Source organism: Staurois parvus, unplaced genomic scaffold (genome assembly GCF_062004578.1).
Source record: "Staurois parvus isolate SC_StPar_1 unplaced genomic scaffold, SC_StPar_1.0 ptg000293l, whole genome shotgun sequence".
NCBI classification, from domain to species: Eukaryota; Metazoa; Chordata; class Amphibia; order Anura; family Ranidae; genus Staurois; species Staurois parvus.
In genome coordinates this window covers 432,763-458,999 of record NW_028318089.1, presented here as the reverse complement: position 1 = coordinate 458,999, position 26,237 = coordinate 432,763, and the positions used below count along the sequence as shown (strand labels likewise).

General features: G+C 43.2%; 2 non-coding genes across 2 annotated transcripts; both read left to right on the top strand.

Moving 5' to 3' along the window:
* The first annotated feature begins 18,676 nt into the window (after positions 1-18,676).
* TRNAR-UCG (transfer RNA arginine (anticodon UCG)) lies at positions 18,677-18,749 on the top strand. Its single transcript has one exon. It is a non-coding gene; the product is annotated as a tRNA-Arg (tRNA).
* Positions 18,750-21,964: 3,215 nt separating this feature from the next.
* Positions 21,965-22,037, top strand: TRNAR-CCU (transfer RNA arginine (anticodon CCU)). Its single transcript has one exon. It is a non-coding gene; the product is annotated as a tRNA-Arg (tRNA).
* Positions 22,038-26,237: the final 4,200 nt, after the last annotated feature.

The window sequence follows — 26,237 nt, the reverse complement described above, 5'->3', positions numbered from 1 at the left end:
CGATTGTAGACTATGTGTTCTAGGAGTTTAGAGGTACATGGCAGCAGGGAGATGGGTCTTAAGTTATACAGGTTGGTGGGGTCCAGGGAGGGCTTTTTAAGTATGGGAGTGATGTGTGCATGCTTTAGAGGGGAGGGGAAGGCACCAGCAGAGAGGGAAAGATTGAAGATGTGAGTGAGGGAACATAGGATGGAAGTAGAGGGTGATCGTAGTAGTTGTGAGGGGACAGGATCCAGGGGGCAGGTAGTGAGATGGGCTTCAGAGAAAACCTTAGTGACCTCTTCGGTAGTAGCAAGGTCAAAAGAGGAAAGTGTTGAGGGAGGTTTAGTATAAGGTATGCTAAGTGGGATGGATGTCTGCGCAGTAGTGATGCCCCTACGAATTGTGTCAACCTTGTTTTTGAAATTATTTGCAATCTCGTGAGCAGTGAGTGAGGTACTGGATGGAGGTGGAGGTGGAGAAAGTAGAGAGTTAAAAGTAGAGAAGAGACAACGAGGGCTGTATGACAAGGTATTAATAAAAGTGACAAAGTAGGCTTGTTTGGCAGCATGAAGGGAGGAATTGTATGTTAACCACTTGAGCCCCAGAGGATTTACCCCCCTTAATGACCAGGCCTTTTTTTGCTGTTTGGCGCTGCACTAATTCAAATGATAATTGCGCGGTCATGCAATGCTGTACCCAAACAAAATTTACGTCCTTTTTTTCACACAAATAGAGCTTTCTTTTGGTGGTATTTGATCACCTGTGCGCTTTTTATTTTTTGCGCTATAAAAAAAAAAAACACGAAAATTTTGAAAAAAAACAATATTTTCTACTTTCAGCTATAAAAAATATATCGTAAACTCAAAGTTAGTCATAAATTTAAGCCAAAATGTATTCTGCTACATGTTTTTGGTAAAAAAAATCCCAATAAGTGTATATTGATTGCTTTGTGTGAAAGTTATAGCGTCTACAAACTATCGTATAGATGCTGTAATTTATGCCTTTTTTTGCTATACAGCGCTGCACTAATTCAAATGAGAATTGCACGGTCATGCAATGCTGTACCCAAACGAAATTTACGTCCTTTTTTCACACAAATAGAGCTTTCTTTTGGTGGTATTTGATCACCTGTGCGATTTTTATTTTTTGCGCTATAAACAAAAAAACCACAAAAAGTTTGAAAAAAAACAATATTTTCTACTTTCAGCTATAAAAAATATATCGTAAACTCAAAGTTAGTCATAAATTTAAGCCAAAATGTATTCTGCTACATGTTTTTGGTAAAAAAAATCCCAATAAGTGTATATTGATTGCTTTGTGTGAAAGTTATAGCGTCTACAAACTATGGTATAGATACTGTAATTTATGCCTTTTTTTGCTATACAGCGCTGCACTAACTCAAATGATAATTGCGCGGTCATGCAATGCTGCACCCAAACGAAAATTACGTCCTTTTTTTCACACAAATAGAGCTTTCTTTTGGTGGTATTTGATCACCTGTGCGCTTTTTATTTTTTGCGCTATAAACAAAAAAACCACAAAAAGTGTGAAAAAAAACAATATTTTCTACTTTCAGCTATAAAAAATATATCGTAAACTCAAAGTTAGTCATAAATTTAAGCCAAAATGTATTCTGCTACATGTTTTTGGTAAAAAAAATCCCGTGCATTAGCGGGCAAACTGGTGCTATCTAGGAGGGGCGCTAACACTATCGGAAGTCACCAGTGACACTAATACAGTGATCAGTAAAAATCTGTTCACTGTAATCAATGACACTGGTGACAGGGCAGTGAAGGGGTTAACTGGGGGGGGAGGGGGGCGATCAAGGGGTTAAATGGGATTTCTGGTGCACTAGCGGGCAAACTGGCACTATCTGGGAGGGGCGCTAACACTATCGGAAGTCGCCAGCGACACTGATACAGTGATCAGTAAAAATTGGTTCACTGATCAGTGACACTGGTGACAGGGCAGTGAAGGGGTTAACTGGAGGGGGGGGGTGATCAAGGGGTTAAACGGGATTACTGGTGTACTGGCGGGCAATCTGGCGCTATCTGGGAGGGGCGCTAACATTATCGGAAGTCGCCAGCGACACTGATACAGTGATCAGTAAAAATCGGTTCACTGATCAGTGACACTGGTGACAGGGCAGTGAATGGGTATAAGGGGGGGGGGAGATTAAGGGGTTAAATGGGATTACTGGTGTACTAGCGGGCAATCTGGCGCTATCTGGGAGGGGCGCTAACACTATCGGAAGTCGCCAGCGACACTGATACAGTGATCAGTAAAAATTGGTTCACTGATCAGTGACACTGGTGACAGGGCAGTGAAGGGGTTAACTGGGGGGGGTGATCAAGGGGTTAAACGGGATTACTGGTGTACTGGCGGGCAAACTGGCCCTATCTGGGAGGGGCGCTAACACTATCGGAAGTCGCCAGCGACACTGATACAGTGATCAGTAAAAATTGGTTCACTGATCAGTGACACTGGTGACAGGGCAGTGAAGGGGTTAACTGGGGGGGCGATCAAGGGGTTAAACGGGATTACTGGTGTACTAGCGGGCAATCTGGCGCTATCTGGGAGGGGCGCTAACACTATCGGAAGTCGCCAGCGACACTGATACAGTGATCAGTAAAAATTGGTTCACTGATCAGTGACACTGGTGACAGGGCAGTGCAGGGGTTAACTGGGGGGGGGGGGCGATCAAGGGGTTAAACGGGATTACTGGTGTACTGGCGGGCAATCTGGCGCTATCTGGGAGGGGCGCTAACTCTATCGGAAGTCGCCAGCGACACTGATACAGTGATCAGTAAAAATTGGTTCACTGATCAGTGACACTGGTGACAGGGCAGTGCAGGGGTTAACTGGGGGGGGGGGCGATCAAGGGGTTAAACGGGATTACTGGTGTACTGGCGGGCAATCTGGCGCTATCTGGGAGGGGCGCTAACTCTATCGGAAGTCGCCAGCGACACTGATACACTGATCAGTAAAAATTGGTTCACTGATCAGTGACACTGGGTGACAGGGCAGTGAAGGGGTTAACTGGAGGGGGGGGGCGATCAAGGGGTTAAACGGGATTACTGGTGTACTGGCGGGCAAACTGGCGCTATCTGGGAGGGGCGCTAACTCTATCGGAAGTCGCCAGCGACACTGATACAGTGATCAGTAAAAATTGGTTCACTGATCAGTGACACTGGGTGGCAGGCAGTGAAGGGTTTAACTGGAGGGGGGGGGCGATCAAGGGGTTAAACGGGATTACTGGTGTACTGGCGGGCAATCTGGCGCTATCTGGGAGGGGAGCTAACTCTATCAGAAGTCGCCAGCGACACTGATACAGTGATCTGTAAAAATTGGTTCACTGATCAGTGACACTGGGTGACAGGGCAGTGAAGGGGTTAACTGGAGGGGGGGGGGCGATCAAGGGGTTAAACGGGATTACTGGTGTACTGGCGGGCAAACTGGCGCTATCTGGGAGGGGCGCTAACTCTATCGGAAGTCGCCAGCGACACTGATACAGTGATCAGTAAAAATTGGTTCACTGATCAGTGACACTGGTGACAGGGCAGTGCAGGGGTTAACTGGGGGGGGGGGGCGATCAAGGGGTTAAACGGGATTACTGGTGTACTGGCGGGCAATCTGGCGCTATCTGGGAGGGGCGCTAACTCTATCGGAAGTCGCCAGCGACACTGATACAGTGATCAGTAAAAATTGGTTCACTGATCAGTGACACTGGGTGACAGGGCAGTGAAGGGGTTAACTGGAGGGGGGGAGGGCGATCAAGGGGTTAAACGGGATTACTGGTGTACTGGCGGGCAAACTGGCGCTATCTGGGAGGGGCGCTAACTCTATCGGAAGTCGCCAGCGACACTGATACAGTGATCAGTAAAAATTGGTTCACTGATCAGTGACACTGGGTGGCAGGCAGTGAAGGGTTTAACTGGAGGGGGGGGGGGGCGATCAAGGGGTTAAACGGGATTACTGGTGTACTGGCGGGCAATCTGGCGCTATCTGGGAGGGGCGCTAACTCTATCGGAAGTCGCCAGCGACACTGATACAGTGATCTGTAAAAATTGGTTCACTGATCAGTGACACTGGGTGACAGGGCAGTGAAGGGGTTAACTGGAGGGGGGGGCGATCAAGGGGTTAAACGGGATTACTGGTGTACTGGCGGGCAAACTGGCGCTATCTGGGAGGGGCGCTAACTCTATCGGAAGTTGCCAGCGACACTGATACAGTGATCAGTAAAAATTGGTTCACTGATCAGTGACACTGGGTGACAGGGCAGTGAAGGGGTTAACTGGAGGGGGGGGGGCGATCAAGGGGTTAAACGGGATTACTGGTGTACTGGCGGGCAATCTGGCGCTATCTGGGAGGGGCGCTAACTCTATCGGAAGTCGCCAGCGACACTGATCAGTAAAAATCGCTTCACTGATCAGTAACACTGGTGACAGGGCAGTGAAGGGTTAACTGGAGGGGGGGGGCGATCAGGGGGTTAAATGTGTCCTAGAGTGTTCTAACTGTAGTGTAGTGCTTGTGTACTCACTTTTTGGATGTCTTCTTCTCTGTCTGGAACGGAATGTGTCCAGGCAGAGAAGAATGACATCATATCCTGCCCTGTGTATATGTCAACACAGGACAGGATAGGACAGGGACCGATCATGTGATTTCAGCCAGAAATCACTGGCTGAAATCTAATGATTGATCCCTCCTGGATCAAATAGTGTCACCCGCGGGTCGGCGGGAGCGCGCGCGCGCCCCCTGTCGGCGAAAGTGTCGGGATCGCGGAACCCGTTTTAAAACGTGGTTTTGCGCTCCACTGCCGCCCTGCACACGTATATACATAATGGCAGGGCGGCAAGCGGTTAAGAAAGCAGATTTATTTAGGGTGAATGCTTGTTGAGATTTGATTTTATGCCACAATCGCTCCAGCGCACAACAATGTCGTTTAAGATTTCTGGTGTCGTCAGTCTGCCAAGGTTGTAATGGTCGTGGCCTGATGCTTCGTGTTGTTAGAGGAGCAAGTGAGTCTAATGCGGATGAAAGCGAACGGTTATAGACAGCAGTGGCCAGGTCAGGGCAGGACAGGGTAGAGATTCTGTCATAGAGTTGGTCAGTTGCAGAGTGGAAAAGAGCAGGGTTAAAGTTGTGAAGGTTTCTGCGGGTAATTGTTTGCTGCATCGAGGGATAGGTGTTTGAAGATGAGGAGACTGTGAAGGTGATGAGATTGTGATCAGAGAGAGGAAAGAGGTTGTAGGGAGTGCAAAGATGTGAGAAAACAAAGTTTAATGTATTCCCATCAGAGTGAGTGGAGGACTGTATACATTGTGCTAATACAAAAGATGAGGTTATGTTGAAGAGTTGGGATGTAGCCGGGTTGTTGACATTAATGGGGATGTTAAAATCTCCGAGAATGATAGTGGGTAGTTCAGAGGAGAGAAAGTAGAGTAGGCAGGCGGAGAATTCATCAAGAAAGCGGGACACCGGTCCAGGAGGCTGATAGATCACTGCAATCCTCAGAAATGGGAGAAAACAGCTGGATGCAGTGAGTCTCGAAAGAAGAGAAGGATAGAGAGGGAGGGTTAGGGAGGACTTGAAAGGTGCTCAGTGAGGATAGAAGCAAACCAACCCCACCACCTTTCCGACCACTGGGTCTGGGTGAGTGGGTCCAGATAACGCCTCCATAGGAAAGTGCTGGGTGGGAATATATATATACAGTTGCAAGAAAAAGTATGTGAACCCCTTGGGATTACATGGAGTTTTGCATGACTTGGGCATAAAATGTGCTCTGAACGTCATCTAAGTCACAACAATAGAAGAACACAGTCTGCTGAACATAATACTACACAAACATTAGATGTTTTGATAAACTCTGGAATTCATTTTCCCATCAATGACAACAATCCGTCCAGGCCCTGAGGCAGCAAAGCAGCCCCAAACCATGATGCTCCCTCCGCCATGTTTTACAGTGGGGATGAGGTTTTGATGTTGGTGTGCTGTGCCTTTTTTTCTCCACACATAGTGTTGTGTGTTCTTCCCAAACAACTCAATCTTGGTTTCATCTGTCCACAGTATATTTTCCAGTAGTGCTGTGGAATATCCAGGTGCTCTTTTGCAAACTTCAAACGTGCTGCAATATTCTTTTTGGACAGCAATGGCTGTATACACGTCATATCACTATAATGGAGTACAGGGGAGCTGGGATATACATTACTGTATACGTGTCATATCACTATAATGGGGTACAGGGGAGGGGGGATATACATTACTGTATACGTGTCATATCACTATAATGGGGTACAGGGGAGGGGGGATATACATTACTGTATACATGTCATATCACTATAATGGAGTACAGGGGAGGGGGATATACATTACTGTATACACGTCATATCACTATAATGGGGTACAGGGGAGGGGGGTATACATTACTGTATACATGTCATATCACTATAATGGAGTATAGGGGAGGGGGGATATACATTACTGTATACGTGTCATATCACTATAATGGGGTACAGGGGAGGGGGGATATACATTACTGTATACGTGTCATATCACTATAATGGGGTACAGGGGAGGGGGGATATACATTACTGTATACATGTCATATCACTATAATGGAGTACAGGGGAGGGGGGATATACATTACTGTATACGTGTCATACCACTATAATGGAGTACAGGGGAGGGGGGATATACATTACTGTATACGTGTCATACCACTATAATGGAGTACAGGGGAGGGGGGATATACATTACTGTATACGTGTCATATCACTATAATGGAGTACAGGGGAGGGGGGATATACATTACTGTATACGTGTCATATCACTATAATGGAGTACAGGGGAGGGGGGATATACATTACTGTATACATGTCATATCACTATAATGGAGTACAGGGGAGGGGGGATATACATTACTGTATACACGTCATATCACTATAATGGAGTACAGGGGAGGGGGGTATACATTACTGTATACACGTCATATCACTATAATGGAGTACAAGGGAGGGGGATATACATTACTGTATACATGTCATATCACTATAATGGAGTACAGGGGAGGGGGGATATACATTACTGTATACATGTCATATCGCTATAATGGAGTACAGGGGAGCTGGGATATACATTACTGTATACACGTCATATCGCTATAATGAAGTACAGGGGAGCTGGGATATACATTACTGTATACACGTCATATCACTATAATGGAGTACAGGGGAGGGGGATATACATTACTGTATACACGTCATATCACTATAATGGAGTACTGGGGAGGGGGGATATACATTACTGTATACACGTCATATCACTATAATGGAGTACAGGGGAGGGGGGATATACATTACTGTATACGTGTCATATCACTATAATGGAGTACAGGGGAGGGGGGATATACATTACTGTATACGTGTCATATCACTATAATGGGGTACAGGGGAGGGGGATATACATTACTGTATACGTGTCATATCACTATAATGGGGTACAGGGGAGGGGGGATATACATTACTGTATACGTGTCATATCACTATAATGGAGTACAGGGGAGGGGGGATATACATTACTGTATACGTGTCATATCACTATAATGGGGTACAGGGGAGCTGGGAAATACATTACTGTATACATGTCATATCACTATAATGGAGTACAGGGGAGGGGGGATATGCATTACTGTATACACGTCATATCACTATAATGGGGTACAGGGGAGCTGGGAAATACATTACTGTATATATGTCATATCACTATAATGGAGTACAGGGGAGGGGGATATACATTACTGTATACACGTCATATCACTATAATGGAGTACAGGGGAGGGGGGATATACATTACTGTATACACGTCATATCACTATAATGGAGTACAGGGGAGGGGGATATACATTACTGTATACACGTCATATCACTATAATGGAGTACAGGGGAGGGGGGATATACATTACTGTATACACGTCATATCACTATAATGGAGTACAGGGGAGGGGGGATATACATTACTGTATACACGTCATATCACTATAATGGAGTACAGGGGAGGGGGGATATACGTACTGTATACATGTCATATCACTATAATGGAGTACAGGGGAGCTGGGATATACATTACTGTATACACGTCATATCACTATAATGGAGTACAGGGGAGGGGGGATATACGTACTGTATACATGTCATATCACTATAATGAAGTACAGGGGAGCTGGGATATACATTACTGTATACACGTCATATCACTATAATGGAGTACAGGGGAGGGGGGATATACGTACTGTATACATGTCATATCACTATAATGAAGTACAGGGGAGCTGGGATATACATTACTGTATACACGTCATATCACTATAATGGAGTACAGGGGAGGGGGATATACATTACTGTATACACGTCATATCACTATAATGGAGTACTGGGGAGGGGGGATATACATTACTGTATACACGTCATATCACTATAATGGAGTACAGGGGAGGGGGGATATACATTACTGTATACATGTCATATCACTATAATGGAGTACAGGGGAGGGGGGATATACATTACTGTATACGTGTCATATCACTATAATGGGGTACAGGGGAGGGGGATATACATTACTGTATACGTGTCATATCACTATAATGGAGTACAGGGGAGGGGGGATATACATTACTGTATACGTGTCATATCACTATAATGGGGTACAGGGGAGCTGGGAAATACATTATTGTATATATGTCATATCACTATAATGGAGTACAGGGGAGGGGGGATATACATTACTGTATACACGTCATATCACTATAATGGGGTACAGGGGAGGGGGGTATACATTACTGTATACATGTCATATCACTATAATGGAGTACAGGGGAGGGGGGATATACATTACTGTATACAGGTCATATCACTATAATGGAGTACAGGGGAGGGGGGATATACATTACTGTATACGTGTCATATCACTATAATGGAGTACAGGGGAGGGGGGATATACATTACTGTATACGTGTCATATCACTATAATGGAGTACAGGGGAGGGGGGATATACATTACTGTATACATGTCATATCACTATAATGGAGTACAGGGGAGGGGGGATATACATTACTGTATACAGGTCATATCACTATAATGGAGTACAGGGGAGGGGGAGATATACATTACTGTATACATGTCCTATCACTATAATGGAGTACAGGGGAGGGGGGATATACATTACTGTATACATGTCATATCACTATAATGGAGTACAGGGGAGCTGGGATATACATACTGAGTAATGTATATCCCAGCTCCCCTGTACTCCATTATAGTGATAGGACATGTTGTATACAGTACTTACTGTCCCCCCGAGTCCCCCGCGGCAGTGGAGAGGGTGTCTCCTCTCAGCGGAGGAGAGCAGATCTCTCCTGCACCTGTCCCCTTGGCGGTGGTGCCGCAGAAGCTGTAAACCAGAACTTGGCTTCACAATGAGGCTTGGAGCGCAGGTGCAGTTGCTCCATGCTTCATCTGTGCTCACCGCTTGCAGCCACTCGCCACAGAGGAATTTCTCTTCGCATTTGGCGAGCGGCTTTTTCATGCGCTGTATTAGACATACTGTCACTATATTTGCAGCTAGGGGTGGACTGACAACTCATGGGGCCCCCGGGCAATAGGGGATCATGGGGCCCCTGTGTCCTTGCCCAAACTCAAAAAAGCCTATGAAAAAGGTACCAGGGGCATCTCATGGGGCCCCCTACTGACCCCGGGCCCTCGGGCAGTGCCCAAGTTTCCAAATGGTCAGTCTGCCCCTGTTTGCAGCACTTCACTACCTTGACCGGTCATGACATCTGTTTTTAAATGATTTTAGGTCTATTTTGATGTATTATCTCATTCTGAGGTGATGGTGAACTGAGGTATTTACCTTATATTTCCACATGTGTATTGTGTAATAAAGCATAATTTTTGTAATTACTTTGAGTATCGCATTCTGTCCATTATGTAACCGCCTTTTTTGAATCTCTTTTCACGTTTCTTTTGGCTGGATTATATGTATAGAATGGAGGAACTTTACCACATGGAAGAAGATAAAATGGAGAGATTTCGAGACAGATGGGAAAAATGGGATGAGTTTAAGAGATCAATTAAACATGCTGAAATGAGAGAAATAGAGAAAGAGGAGACAAGAGGACCTGTATAATTAAAAGAGGAAAGTAAAATAGGAAGAAGAAGAAGGGAATCCTGAGGATAGTCAGGGAGGTAGAGGAACAGGGAGCTAAGGGAAAAGAAAGGGGGGTGGGGGTAGGGGGGAAAGATGGGGGGGTTATTTGGGGGAATATTTAATAGGGAAATGCAATTGTTTTTTTTTTTTCATATATATATATAAGAAATGTAATGTTATGATATCTTATTTTTGTAGTTTGAAGTTTGTCAAAATTTTAAATCTAATAAAATATTAAATAAAAAAAAAAAGAAAGTGGCTTCCTATAGGGGCACTGAATGAAAAAAAGGAGCCATGAGTACCAGCAGGGGACCTAAGAAGAGAATGATTGGGGCTGCTCTGTGCAAAACCATTACAAAGGTAAGTATAACATGTTTATTATTTTAATTTAAAAAAAAACCCTGAGTTTTAGAACCACATCAAGGTTTTTCTTTTCACTCTTACACTTTGAAGCAGGGCTTTTTTTCAGTGGGAGAATCACAGTTCCACAACTTCCAGCAATGTGTGTCATGGCAAGGGGCGCTGGGGGGGGGGGGGTGCTGGTGAGTCTATTCATGCTGGCTGCTGGGGGATCTATTGTCACTGGGGGGATGTTGTTTGTTGTTGCGGAGGTCTATTGTTGCTGGTGGGGGATATATTGTTAAATGGATCCATTTATGGAAACAAATAGATACAATGTTTCAACCGCTGTATGGAAGGACAGTCCCAGAACTGTCATTAATAGTCTATTTCTGACAGTTCTATGACATTCCCTCCATACAGCGGTTGAAACAGCTGTATGGAGTGAATGTCCCAGAACTGTCAGAAATAGACTATTTATGACAGTTCTGGGACATTCACTCCATACAGCGGTGAATGGAAAAAAATAGATACAATGTTTCAACCGCTGTATGGAAGGACAGTCCCAGAACTGTCATAAATAGTCTATTTCTGACAGTTCTGGGACATTCACTCCATACAGCTGTTTCAACCGCTGTATGGAGGGAATGTCATAGAACTGTCAGAAATAGACTATTAATGACAGTTCTGGGACTGTCCTTCCATACAGCGGTTGAAACATTGTATCTATTTGTTTCCATAAATGGATCCATTTATGGAAACAAATAGATACAATGTTTCAACCGCTGTATGGAAGGACAGTCCCAGAACTGTCATTAATAGTCTATTTCTGACAGTTCTATGACATTCCCTCCATACAGCGGTTGAAACAGCTGTATGGAGTGAATGTCCCAGAACTGTCAGAAATAGACTATTTATGACAGTTCTGGGACATTCACTCCATACAGCGGTTGAAACATTGTATCTATTTTTTTCCATAAATGACATTCTGCAGATACACTTAGAGGAGCGCTGCAGATACACTTTTTGCCGGCTTGGAATTATTCTTATTTTCATCCTACTTCTTCTTTTTCTTCTTATGAGGATGAGGATGAAGAAGAAGAAGTAGGATGAAAATAAGATTAATTCCAAGCCGGCAAAAAGTGTATCTGCAGCGCTCCTCTAAGTGTATTTGCAGAATGTCATTTATGGAAAAAAATAGATACAATGTTTCAACCGCTGTATGGAAGGACAGTCCCAGAACTGTCATAAATAGTCTATTTCTGACAGTTCTGGGACATTCACTCCATACAGCTGTTTCAACCGCTGTATGGAGGGAATGTCATAGAACTGTCAGAAATAGACTATTAATGACAGTTCTGGGACTGTCCTTCCATACAGCGGTTGAAACATTGTATCTATTTGTTTCCATAAATGGATCCATTTATGGAAACAAATAGATACAATGTTTCAACCGCTGTATGGAAGGACAGTCCCAGAACTGTCATTAATAGTCTATTTCTGACAGTTCTATGACATTCCCTCCATACAGCGGTTGAAACAGCTGTATGGAGTGAATGTCCCAGAACTGTCAGAAATAGACTATTTATGACAGTTCTGGGACATTCACTCCATACAGCGGTTGAAACATTGTATCTATTTTTTTCCATAAATGACATTCTGCAGATACACTTAGAGGAGCGCTGCAGATACACTTTTTGCCGGCTTGGAATTATTCTTATTTTCATCCTACTTCTTCTTTTTCTTCTTATGAGGATGAGGATGAAGAAGAAGAAGTAGGATGAAAATAAGATTAATTCCAAGCCGGCAAAAAGTGTATCTGCAGCGCTCCTCTAAGTGTATTTGCAGAATGTCATTTATGGAAAAAAATAGATACAATGTTTCAACCGCTGTATGGAAGGACAGTCCCAGAACTGTCATAAATAGTCTATTTCTGACAGTTCTGGGACATTCACTCCATACAGCTGTTTCAACCGCTGTATGGAGGGAATGTCATAGAACTGTCAGAAATAGACTATTAATGACAGTTCTGGGACTGTCCTTCCATACAGCGGTTGAAACATTGTATCTATTTGTTTCCATAAATGGATCCATTTATGGAAACAAATAGATACAATGTTTCAACCGCTGTATGGAAGGACAGTCCCAGAACTGTCATTAATAGTCTATTTCTGACAGTTCTATGACATTCCCTCCATACAGCGGTTGAAACAGCTGTATGGAGTGAATGTCCCAGAACTGTCAGAAATAGACTATTTATGACAGTTCTGGGACATTCACTCCATACAGCGGTTGAAACATTGTATCTATTTTTTTCCATAAATGACATTCTGCAGATACACTTAGAGGAGCGCTGCAGATACACTTTTTGCCGGCTTGGAATTATTCTTATTTTCATCCTACTTCTTCTTTTTCTTCTTATGAGGATGAGGATGAAGAAGAAGAAGTAGGATGAAAATAAGATTAATTACAAGCCGGCAAAAAGTGTATCTGCAGCGCTCCTCTAAGTGTATTTGCAGAATGTCATTTATGGAAAAAAATAGATACAATGTTTCAACCGCTGTATGGAAGGACAGTCCCAGAACTGTCATAAATAGTCTATTTCTGACAGTTCTGGGACATTCACTCCATACAGCTGTTTCAACCGCTGTATGGAGGGAATGTCATAGAACTGTCAGAAATAGACTATTAATGACAGTTCTGGGACTGTCCTTCCATACAGCGGTTGAAACATTGTATGTATTTGTTTCCATAAATGGATCCATTTATGGAAACAAATACATACAATGTTTCAACCGCTGCATGGAAGAACAGTCCCAGAACTGTCATTAATAGTCTATTTCTGACAGTTCCATGACATTCCCTCCATACAGCGGTTGAAACAGCTGTATGGAGTGAATGTCCCAGAACTGTCAGAAATAGACAGAAACTGTCACAGAACTGTCCTTCTCATCCTTCTCCTTCTTCTCATCCTTCTTCTCATCCTTCTTCTCATCCTTCTCCTTCTTCTCATCCTTCTCCTTCTTCTCATCCTTCTCCTTCTTCTCATCCTTCTCCTTCTTCTCATCCTTCTTCTCATCCTTCTCCTTCTTTTCATCCTTCTCCTTCTTCTCATCCTTCTCCTTCTCCTTCTTCTCATCCTTCTCCTTCTCCTTCTTCTCATCCTTCTCCTTCTTCTCATCCTTCTCCTTCTCCATCTTCTCATCCTTCTCCTTCTCCTTCTCATCCTTATCCTTCTCCTTCTTCTCATCCTTCTCCTTCTCCATCTTCTCATCCTTCTCCTTCTCCATCTTCTCATCCTTCTCCTTCTGCTTCTCCTTCTCCTTCTTCTCATCCTTCTTCTTCTCATCCTTCTCCTTCTCCTTCTTCTCATCCTTCTCCTTCTTCTCATCCTTCTCCTTCTTCTCATCCTTCTCCTTCTCCTCATCCTACTCCTTCTTCTCATCCTTCTCCTTCTCCTTCTTCTCATCCTTCTCCTTCTCCTTCTTCTCATCCTTCTCCTTCTCCTTCTTCTCATCCTTCTCCTTCTCCTTCTTCTCATCCTTCTCCTTCTTCTCATCCTTCTCCTTCTCCATCTTCTCATCCTTCTCCTTCTTCTCATCCTTCTTCTTCTTCTCATCCTTCTCCTTCTCCTTCTTCTCATCCTTCTCCTTCTTCTCATCCTTCTCCTTCTCCTCATCCTTCTCCTTCTCCTTCTTCTCATCCTTCTCCTTCTTCTCATCCTTCTCCTTCTCCTCATCCTTCTCCTTCTCCTTCTTCTCATCCTTCTCCTTCTCCTTCTTCTCATCCTTCTCCTTCTCCTTCTTCTCATCCTTCTCCTTCTCCTTCTTCTCATCCTTCTCCTTCTCCTTCTCCTTCTCTTTCCTCATCTCCAAGGGCATTTAAATTAAAGGTACAGTGTTCTGCACTAATTTAAAGGCTCTCTGAAGCCTAGAAACCCTTTTTATAAGTCATCTTCGTAGCGAAGAAATTCGCATCGAATCGAATTTCACACTGGAATTCGCCGAATCAGCCGAATCGAATTTTTGAGAAATTCGCTCATCTCTAATTGTTATCATTAACACATTTCACACAAATTTCTTGTGAATCAAAATTATACTTGGTTGTGTATTCTCTAAAAGTTACTGGGAGGTGGGTAGGGTGAGGAACCAAGGTACAGTGCTCAGAGGTCGGTAGGGGGCAGGGAGAAGACATGACTTGCTGCATGTCTTTGTTAAAATAAATTCAAATACGTGTAAATTAATTGGTTTACGTTAAAGTTATAGCGTCTACAAATGGCGGTATAGATACTGGGATTTAAATTTTTTTTATGCTAGTAATGGGGGGGGGGGGGACTGACTAACTACCACTGACATCCCCAGTGACACCAATACAGTGATCAGTGCTAATAAAAAGCACTGACACTGTACTAATGGCACTGGGCAGGAAGGGGTTAACTTTTGGGTGATCAAAGGGTTAACTATGTGCTCTGTTGTGTTTTACTATGTGTGCTGTTTTACCTTGGAGACATGCTGTGCAGAGAAATACAAAGCAGCATGTCCTTGCTGGCAGGAGAGAGACCTGTGTTTACACTCAGGTCTCTCCCCTGTCATCTTTGCACTGCGATCGCAGGATGCTGGTGGGGGATCTCTGGCCAGGACCCGGTGATTGATATGCCTAGCCGCCAATGGCGGCACGGGTAGGGTGGCACGCACACGCTCCCTACCCGGGAATGAAAATCACGTATATCTACGTGATTTTGCGCAGCCCTGCAGCAGTAATTCTACTATAGGGCAGCAGAAAAGTGGTTAAAGTGTTACTAAACCCACAAATCAGTAAAATCAGTCTGTCTATGCAGTAAAGCATGCTTGTTATACTCACGGTGAAACCTAAGGGGTTAATTCCATGCACTGTGTGAAAAGGCCTTTGATCCTGTCTTCTCTGATTCTCCCCTTCTTCAAGCGACCACCTCTTATCTCCTGATAAGACAGACTGAACTGTAGGCATTTTGCACATGCTCAGTTTGGTGTGTATTGTAAGGGAGGTTTTTTTTTTTTTTCTTGGGGGGGATAGTGCATGTGATCAGCACAAGGCCAATCAACACTGGTTAGACAGAGGTCAGGGGTCCTGCATCCTCTTAGACCAGAAAGAAAACTCCTCCTACAAGCTTTAGCTAGTGCTCTGCCGGACACTGATAGAAGCCACAAGACTGCTCTAACTTCTGATGACAAAAAGTATTTAGCAGTTTATATTTACTAAAATAACTGCATTTCCATGTTCTGTGTACTGTGGGAGACCAGATATAGTGAATGCAGGGTCCTGGGTTTAGTAACACTTGAAAGGCTTGTTCACACTTTATTTTCTAAAGCGCGAACCACATTCATATTTTTCTTCAGAGAGCATTTGAGCAGTTGTAATGCTTCCTCACTGCCTTCATTAACCCCTAGAACCCCACACTAGCACATTGTTGTGGTGTGCAATGGGTTAGCCTTTGCAGCTAAAGTGGGAGCGGTTGTAGGGGTGTTAAAAATGCAGCTAATCTGTGGAGTTTTACCATCCCTCAGCCATTGTGAATGAGCCCTTAGAAGGTTTTACTGCTAATTCAGCCAATGATTCTATCATAGCGTTGTCAGATTTATGTCCTTTGATTGAAGCACTGTAAAAACCACATGGAAACTATTAGTGCTGAACCTCAGGTCTGCTAATGGACTCAGCATAGTGAGATTGGAGACAGTGGCATACAACCGCTGGGACAACTCTGTTTGGGTGGATTGAAGCTAAAGCCACTAATTCCGTAATATATATAAATATCTTCATCTTTTGCTGTGATTGCAGAGTTAGTTGATGTTGACAATGTATATAATGATAAATGAACTCCGGCACGTGTGAATGAGCCCCCAGCCGGTGGCTCTACCATACAGTGAAGATTTAGCAAATGAACTGATACGCAGGTATGTATAAAGCAGCTTTGTTCTCAGGGCAGTGATGACCCCTGACAGGGTCTCTTTAAATAAAGATTTCAATTGCAAGCAAAAACTATCTTTCGTGTAATGTCCCTTTAAGAATTGGCTCTAAATCTGAAGTCCTGTAGCAAGCAGTGAGGTGAGTCATTAAATATTACAAGCTATCCACTGAAGATTTCCATATTTCTACCTTGGATGTTATTTTATTAAGGGTTCATGTACACTGCAGCTGATAAACGCACGTTTAGGAGCTTTTCTGCGTTTTTTTCAGCAGCCCCTGAACTCTCCCTAATGTTTTCCTATGGGTCCATCTACACATCATCGTTTACAGGCAGTTGAGTTTACAGTCATTTTTTTCTAATGCACCAAACTTGCGTTCGGAGTAGATTTTACCGGCGTTTCAAATGCCAAATTTGTGTAAATGCTTGTAAACGTGGCTAACCGCGTTTATACGCGTTTGCGTTTAGAAGCGTTTTTTTAACTGTTCCATGTCCACAGGCTTTTTTCATCATCAGAAATGTATGCAAAGTGTTTTCCATGTATTCAAATGGACCCGGTACACCAGCGCAGTCAGTTCCAGGTTTTGCGTGAAGGAAAAAATGGTAGAACATGCTGCATTATGCTCATGATGGGATCCATAGTGAACACAACCAGAAAAGACAGGTCATCTCAACACATACTGAAAACCATAAATGTCGCACTATTTTTGGCTTCATCAGGGGGTTGCGATTGGACGGTCACTGATGAATCCCCTGATGAAGCCACGTGACCAGTGGCGTAATGCGTAGGGGAGGGGCTACTACGTCACTCTGCACCCAAGGAGGACGGCGAGTATACTCACTGTGCGGCGCACACAGAGTCTATTTTAAAAAGCGCTTTTAAGTTTTATACGATGTGAGTGCAATATTTGGGCACCTTAATAAAGGTTTACTTTTTAAAAGGATAAAGCACTATGTCCATATTTCTTTCCTTGCCATATGTTACTGAGGAGTATCTAGGGCAGGATTGAGGAGGAGATAAAACAGCAGTTGAAGGAGGGAGAGATCCTTGCAGGGATATTGGCACACGAGGAGAGGAGTGCTGAGAAGCACTTAAGGGATACCCACCATTCATTGTATGGTGCAACAAACAACATCAGGTTCAATTTGTGAACGAAAAGCGTATTTATTAGGCTTCTAAGGAGGTGACAGGGGCGGGCTGACAACTCATGGGGCCCCCGGGCAATAGGGGATCATGGGGCCCCTGTGTCCTTGCCCAAACTCAAAAAAGCCTATGAAAAAGGTACCACGGGCATCTCATTGGGCCCCCTACTGACCCCGGGCCCTCGGGCAGTGCCCGAGTTTCCAAATGGTCAGTCCTCCCCTGGGAGGTGAGCGCATAAACTAACTATATTAAGGATTCACTGGAAGTCACAAATATCATCTTGGATCACATTAAATTTTTTGGGGACTGTCACCAATTTATTGATTATTAGAGACATTTATAAATTTTTTCTTTTATGGATCACATCACTGTTATTTTTGAGATTTTTACCATTTATATATCACCAGATATTATTATATTAATATTATAAGTACATATTATATATTTTTGGGCGGCACATATTGATTTTTATAACAAGTCGAGTTTATTTATTCATCTGTTTCTGGGTATATATTAATTGCGTTATATATATAAAGAATTATATATCACTAGTTGACACACAATATTTACACCAAAAACAGGAGTGCAACATTTATGGTTTTTTATTTTTCTATACACACATTATATGGGGATGTGATTAATGTCAGTGATCCATTTAATAATATATTCCTATTAGTGGCTCACAAGTAATACCAAACGCATCTCAACACATACTGCTCTGTCTGCTTCTGCTCTATCTATTTCTCTCAAAATGTCTGAAATAGTTTTTTACTGTTTTTCAGTGCATTCTGGGCATTTTGGAAGGTTTCCTGAGGTTATCTTTTAAAAACGCTTCTAAACGCAAACGCTCATAAACGCGGTGGCTAAACTGACCTTTTTTAACCTACGTTTTCCAGCAGTCCGCTTCCATCCTTCAGAAGAGTTTTCCAAACGTCCTGTGCACATGAGCCCTAACAATGGACAAAAAGAATATAATTACAGAACACATGATGAGAGAAACAATAGAAGGGTCATATACGTAACAAGGACTGCCTCTTTTAAGTTTCTTAAAGCAAACACGTGTCACACCGACCGCGTGGCCTAATGGATAAGGCGTCTGACTTCGGATCAGAAGATTGAGGGTTCGAGTCCCTTCGTGGTCGTCTTTTTTTTTTTTTTTTTTCCTTCTCCTTCCAGTATGTGTTTTATGTCACTGTTTTCTGCATCCCGTATATTCCTCTATTTTACATGGATCTGCTAACAGAATAATTTTTTTTAAATACTTAACATTGATTAAATGTTATAATATATATTATGATAGAATTATTTAGTAGTAAAATAAGCTGATAGTGTTATTTCATGCGGTCTGGTTGAAGAATTATATTGACTAAACTGTAGAAAAACAATTATAATACACAAATCATTTTCATTGTATTAGCCTGGGTTCATGTCTTTTTGCTGGCGTGCGTCGCAGTAACGCATGCACGTTGACACACTTTGTTTTTGTGTGCAAAGTCTTTAAAGCATCCACCACTAACAGAGCAGCAAAATGAGGTGGAAGCATACAGTACATACATGAGGTGACCCCATCAAAGACCACAAGCCATCAGGAAACATGGCATCAGTTATAGATCGCACAAAGTGCAAGCGCAACCCAGTCGGAACACCCAGCAGTTACATAAACTGCAGTACTTGACATAGGATATGAGGATTGTCTGTAAACTGGATGAGACTGCAGCATCGCCCCCCTGAGGATTTACCCCCCTTCCTGACCAGGCCATTTTTTGCATTACGGCGCTGCGTTACTGTAACTGACAATTGCGCGGTCATGCAACGCTGCACCCAAATTTACATCCTTTTCCCCCCACAAATTATTTTTTTTATTATTATACAATATTTATATAGCGCCAACAGTTTGCTCAGTGCTGTACATTATAATGAGAGACAGTACACGAGACAGTACAGTAACAATACAATACACGAGGGGTTCGAGGGCCCTGCTCCTTGGAGCTTACAATCTAGGAGGGGGGGGGGGGATAGTGGTACAGGAGGAAATAGCTGTAGGGGGATGGAGTGGTAGGAAAAGTGGAGGAGATCAGCAATTAGGTGAGGGCAGTGTAGGCTTCCCTGAAGAGATGGGTTTTCAGGGTGTGCCTAAAGGTGAGGAGGGTAGGTGACAGTCTGATGGATTGGGGTAGTGAGTTCCAGAGGATGGGGGAAGCCCTTGAGAAGTCCTGGAGACGGGCATGGGAGGAGGAGACCAGGGAACTAGAGAGTAGGAGGTCTTGTGAGGAGCGGAGAGTACGTTTTGGGTGGTAAATGGATATCAGGTCAGTGATGTAGTTCGGGGCAGTGTTATGGACAGCTTTGTACGTCAATGTTAGTAATTTGAATTTTATGCGTTGGGCAATCGGAAGCCAGTGGAGGGATTGGCAGAGAGGGGTGGCAGATACGGAGCGGTTAGTAAGATGGATGAGTCCGGCCGCAGAATTCAGGATAGACACAAATAGACAAATAGAGCTTTCTATCGATGGCATTTGATCTCCTCTGCTTTTTTTATTGTTTGTGCTATAAACAAAAAAACACCAACAATTTTGAGAAAAAAAACAATATTTTTGACTTTTTGCTATTAACCACTTGCCTACCGGGCACTTATACCTCCTTCCTGCCCAGGCCAATTTTCACCTTTCAGCGCTGTCACACTTTGAATGACAATTGCACGGTCATGCAACACTGTACCCATATGAATTTTTTATCATTTCTTTCACACAAATAGAGCTTTCTTTTGGTGATATTTAATCTTTTTTTTGCTAAAGAAAACAAAAAGTACCTTAAACTTTTTAAAAAAACTGCAATTTTCTTCGTTTGTGTTATAAATTTTTGCAAATAACATTTCTTCATAAATTTAGGTCAAAATGTATTCTGCTACATTTCTTAGGTGAAAATAATAACAATAATTGAATTTGTATTTTTTTTTTCAAATGTTTCTATTATTTTTTTTATTACATTTTTTCTTTTTTTTACTGTTTTATTTTTCAGCACACTGTAACCAAAGCAATACAATGCTTACCATAGTAACATTGAACTACTCTGGGCAAGTGATCAGGATTTTGTTTTTTTTAACACATTATGATTGCTAATACCAATGTATTTCACTGATATTTGCAATCATTGTTAGTGAATGAAACCACGGCACCACCTGCCTGGAGTTTGCATGTTTTCCGTGTCTGTGTGGGTTTCCTCCGGGTACTCCGGTTTCCTCCTTCACTCCAAAGACATGCTGGTAGGTGAATTGGATCCTGTCTAAATTGGCCCTAGTATGTGTATGTATGAATGTGAGTTAAGGACCAGGGGCGGACTGACAACTCATGGGGCCCCCGGGCAATAGGGGATCATGGGGCCCCTGTGTCGTTGCCCACACTCAAAGCACACCCAAAAAGCCTATAAAAAGGTACAAGGGGCATTTCATGGGGCCCCCTACTGACCCTGTGCCCTCGGGCAGTGCCCGAGAGCTCGAATGGTCAGTCCGCCCCTGTTAGAGACCTTAGATTGTACACCCCTTGAGGACTAGGAACTGATGTGAATGTACAATATATATGTAAAGTGCAGCGTAAATTGACAGCGCTATATAAGTACCTGAAATAAAAATCAATCTAAGTCTAGGTTCACACTACAGCGATGCGGTAAATCCCGTCACCGCACCGCATTCCTGTACAAATCACATGCGATTTTTATGCGGTGCGATTAGAGCCATACATTATATATGGCTCTATTCGCACCAAAAACGTGCAGGACCCTTTATTCGGTCCGCACTAGAATCGGATTGGATGGGTATTCACACCTATGCGATCCGATTCTGCGCATCGCCCTGCGTTTTGCGGACCAATCTCGGGGTGTTGTTAACTTAACATACACATCCGCCTCGGTTCGCATGAACGGGGTGCGATTCTGATGCGGTGTGGAATTCGGATGAAAACACTGAGAATTCCGGACCGCATCAGTGTGAACCAGGGCTGAATGTTAGTATCCGATTATATTGTGTATATCTGAATGAGTGTATGAGCCTTTGATGGCACAGAAGCATGACGTCATTGGACTGTATGTAGCGCAGCATGATACGAGATATAGTGCGGTTTATACAAATGTAGAATGCCCACATCATTATGCAATCCACCTCAATACAGCGTTGTGGTGAGTAATTGGTTTCTATGGAGCTCATAGGGCACGGTGTGAATGAGCCCCTTTCTGACAGTATACTGCACTGCAATGAACAGTATTGTTGTACTGCACTGCTGCAAAACTCTCCATAGACAGAATAGCAGTCAGGATGGTAATGACCACATTATACCACAACATGAGACATAGCTTTCAATGTGCAGCCCCAGTGGCCTAATGGATAAGGCACTGGCCTCCTAAGCCAGGGATTGTGGGTTCGAGTCCCATCTGGGGTGGATTTCTTTTTCATAGCTGATTTTACCGCTCCAATTGAAATGTATTACCTATCTACCTAAACGGAACTTTTCTTTTACTAGAAAACGTAATATGTGTGAAAAAAACGCTATTTTTTGGATACTCTGTTATTGACTGAAATATGAATGCTTTCTCCAACGGAAACATCTTCCAACTCAACTGTTTTATCAATGTAACGTGAATCCTCCGAGCTGAGTTCATTTTAAATATTCTGCGTACCAAACAAGGCCGGAGCCCGGTGTGAGGTCACAGGTGTCCTGAGGAGAGGGAGCTTTGCTTTAAGGCGGGAAGAGGAATGGACACTGGAATTTTTCTACGTCCTGATAGGTCAGAGCGTGCTGCAACAGCGACCCTTGCTGGAGGTGGGCTGCCACAGCTTTCAGTGAGCTGACTAGATAGACTGACTGGGAAGGGGGATGGGGAGCTCCTGTCACTCATGATTTCATGGTGTGTGGTGTTTGTTGTGCCCAGTTATAATGATAAAGGAGTGTATGTGGGGTGGAGGGAGGGCAGATATCTCACCCCCTACAATGAGCTGTTGAAAACCTAACTCCAGGGCACCCCCACTTTATTATTTTTATTCTGTATGCATTTTTTATTTTAAGGGTCTTTGTATGTTAACCACTTGCCCTCCTGAGGATTCCCCCCCCCCCCCCTTCCTGACCAGGCCATTTTTTGCGTTTATGGCGCTGCGTCACTTTAACTGAAAATTGCACGGTCATGCGACACTGCACCCAATTAAAATTTACGTCTGTTTTTCCCACGAATAGAGCTTTCTTTCGGTGGTATTTCATCGCCTGTGCGGTTTTTATGTTTTGTGCTATAAGCAAAAAAACAAGAAAAAAAGCAATATTTTTGACTTTTTGCTATTAACCATTAGCCGCCCGGCCAATGGCCGTTTGGCGGCTTCAAATGTGTCCCTGCATTCCGGGTGCACGCCATTTGGCGTGCTCCCACGCATGCGCCGTTTGCGCTAATGCAGAGCGGCGCAGCAGTGCGATCTGTCACCGGCCGTGCACCTCGGACACGGCCGATGACAGATCCGAGTACCGGCTCCCGTTGCTGGTACCATGTGACCTGCTGTGACCAATCACAGCAGGTCACATGGGTCTTTGTATGTTAACCACTTGCCCTCCTGAGGATTCCCCCCCCCCCCCCCTTCCTGACCAGGCCATTTTTTGCTTTTATGGCGCTGCGTCACTTTAACTGAAAATTGCGCGGTCATGCGACACTGCACCCAATTAAAATTTACGTCTGTTTTTCCCACGAATAGAGCTTTCTTTCGGTGGTATTTCATCGCCTGTGCGGTTTTTATGTTTTGTGCTATAAGCAAAAAAACAAGAAAAAAAGCAATATTTTTGACTTTTTGCTATTAACCATTAGCCGCCCGGCCAATGGCCGTTTGGCGGCTTCAAATGTGTCCCTGCATTCCGGGTGCACGCCATTTGGCATGCTCCCGCACATGCGCCGTTTGCGCTAATGCAGAGCGGCGCAGCAGTGCGATCTGTCACCGGCCGTGCACCTCGGACACGGCCGATGACAGATCCGAGTACCGTCTCCCGTTGCTGGTACCATGTGACCTGCTGTGACCAATCACAGCAGGTCACATGACAGTTGTATACAATGGATGGCTTCATTCATGATGCCATCCATTATATACTAGTGCCTAGCTGTGAATGGTCACAGCTAATCACATGCACATGTCATGTGATTAGCTGTGACCAAATCACAGCTAAGCACAAAAAAAAAAAAAGAAAAAAAAGCTGAATGAATCGATTTCATTCAGGTAAATGCTTGCTTATAGCAAAGTAATTCTTTGCTATAAGCAAATTGTGTAAAAAAAAAAAAAAAAAATACTGATCACTTCCCCAAAGTAGTACAATGTTACTATGGTAACATTGTACTACTTTGGTCATAGTAAAATATGAAAAAAAAATCATAAAAAAAATGTAATAAAAAATTAAATATAATAAAAAAATAAAAAAAATTAAAAGAAAATATATATATATTTTTTTCATACTGTCCCCAGTCAGTGTCCCTGTTCACCGCCATGCCAGTTATATGATGACGCTGTACTGCACTGGTGACAGTATGTAAAAAAAAAAATAGTGAAAATTATTTTTTTAATTTTTTCATTTTCCGAAAAATTATGACAAAAAAATACAACTTCAAAAAACTCGCCATGCCTCTTATGAAGTCTACTCTGCAAAAAGGTGGGGGATTTCTTTTGGGGGATCATTTGGGGGATATCTGTACTATTCTGACCTCAAGAAATTAGATTGGCTGTCAGTACTTCAGGATGATCAATAATCAGATCTATACCATAGTTTGTGAACTCTATAACTTTCCTACAAACTAAATAATACATCCTAATTTGGGTTATTTTCACCAAAGACATGTAGCAGAATACATATCGGCCTAAATTTATGAAGAACAATTATTTATTTGTAAACTTTTATAACAGAAACAAAGAAAAATGTGTTTTTTTTTCAAAATTTTTGGTCTTTTTTTGTTAATTTAGCAAAAAATAAAAACCCCAGCGGTGATTAAATACCACCAAAAGAAAGCTCTAGTTGTGTGAAGAAAATGATAAAATTTTAGTTTGGGTACAATGTTGTATGACCGCGCAATTGTCATTCAAAGTGTGAGAGCGCTGAAACCTGAAAAATGGCCTGGGCAGGAAGGTGTAAAATTGCCCGGTATTGAAACGGTTAAATATGTCCAGCACAAAAATGTAAAAAGATCAAATTTTGTCATAAATGGAGGCCAAAATGTATTCTGCAACGTCTTTGCTAAAAAAAAATATCCCAATACGTGTAAATTATTTGGTTTACATGAAAGTTAGAGTGTCTACAAATGGCGGTATATATACTGGAATTTTTTTTTATTATATATTAGTAATGGCGGTGATCAGCGACTTATAACGGGACTGCGAAGGGCAGGGGCGGACTGACAACTCATGGGGCCCCCGGGCAATAGGGGATCATGGGGCCCCTGTGTCCTTGCTCACACTCAAAGCACACCCAAAAAAAGCCTATAAAAGGTACCAAGGGCATTTCATGGGGCCCCCTACTGACCCAGGGCCCTCAGGCAGTGCCCGAGTGCTCGAATGGTCAGTCCACCCCTGTTAGAGACCTTAGATTGTACACTCCTTGAGGACTAGGAACTGATGTGAATGTACAATATATATGTAAAGTGCAGCGTAAATTGACAGCGCTATATAAGTACCTGAAATAAAAAATAAACCTGGCGAAGTGTATTCTGACACTGGGCGGAGGAACTGACTAACGGCCACTGACATCCTCAGTGACACTAATACAGTGATCAGTGCTAATAAATAGCACTAATGACACTGGGCAGGAAGGGGTTAACATCTGGGGGGATCAAAGGGTTAACTGTGTGCTGTGTGTTTGTTTTTACTGTGCAAGTACGCTGCTTTGTAGAGCCATACAAAGCAGCATGCTGGAGCTAACAGGGGAGAGATCTGTGTTGTTTACATACAAGTCTCTCCCCTGTCAGTGTTCTTTGGTCGTTGGGGACTCTCCGGCCAGTACTCGGTGATCAACAGCTGTAGCCGCCAAGTCATGTATATATACATGATTTTGCGCAGCCCTGCAGAAGCTACATGTCTTTGCTGAAAAAAAAATACGTGTAAATGAATTGTTTTACATGAAAGTTATAGCTTCTACAAATGGCGGTTTATATACTGGGATTTTTTTTCCTTTATACTAGTAATGCGGCAATCAGCGACTTATAGCGGGACTGTGGCGGGCATTCCGACACTGGGGGGGGGAACTGAGTAACTGTCCCTGACATCCCCAGTGACACTAATACAGTGATCAGTACTAATAAAAAGCACTAATTGTACTAATGACACTGGGCAGGAAGGGGTTAACATCTGGGGTGATCAAAGGGTTAACTGTGTGCTGTTTTGCTGTGTGTGTGCTTTACTGTGTAAGAGCTGACAGGGGAGAGATCTGACAGGGGAGAGATCTGTATTGTTTACAAACAGGTCTCTCCCCCGTCAGTGATACTCGGCGATCACTGGGTGCCGGCGGGGAGTCACCAGCAGGGACTCGGTGATTGATTGACAGCCAAGGCCGCCAATGGCCCCTACCCGGAAATGCTATATATGATTTTGTGCAGCCCTGCAGCAGTATTTTTGCTATAGGGAAAGCGGT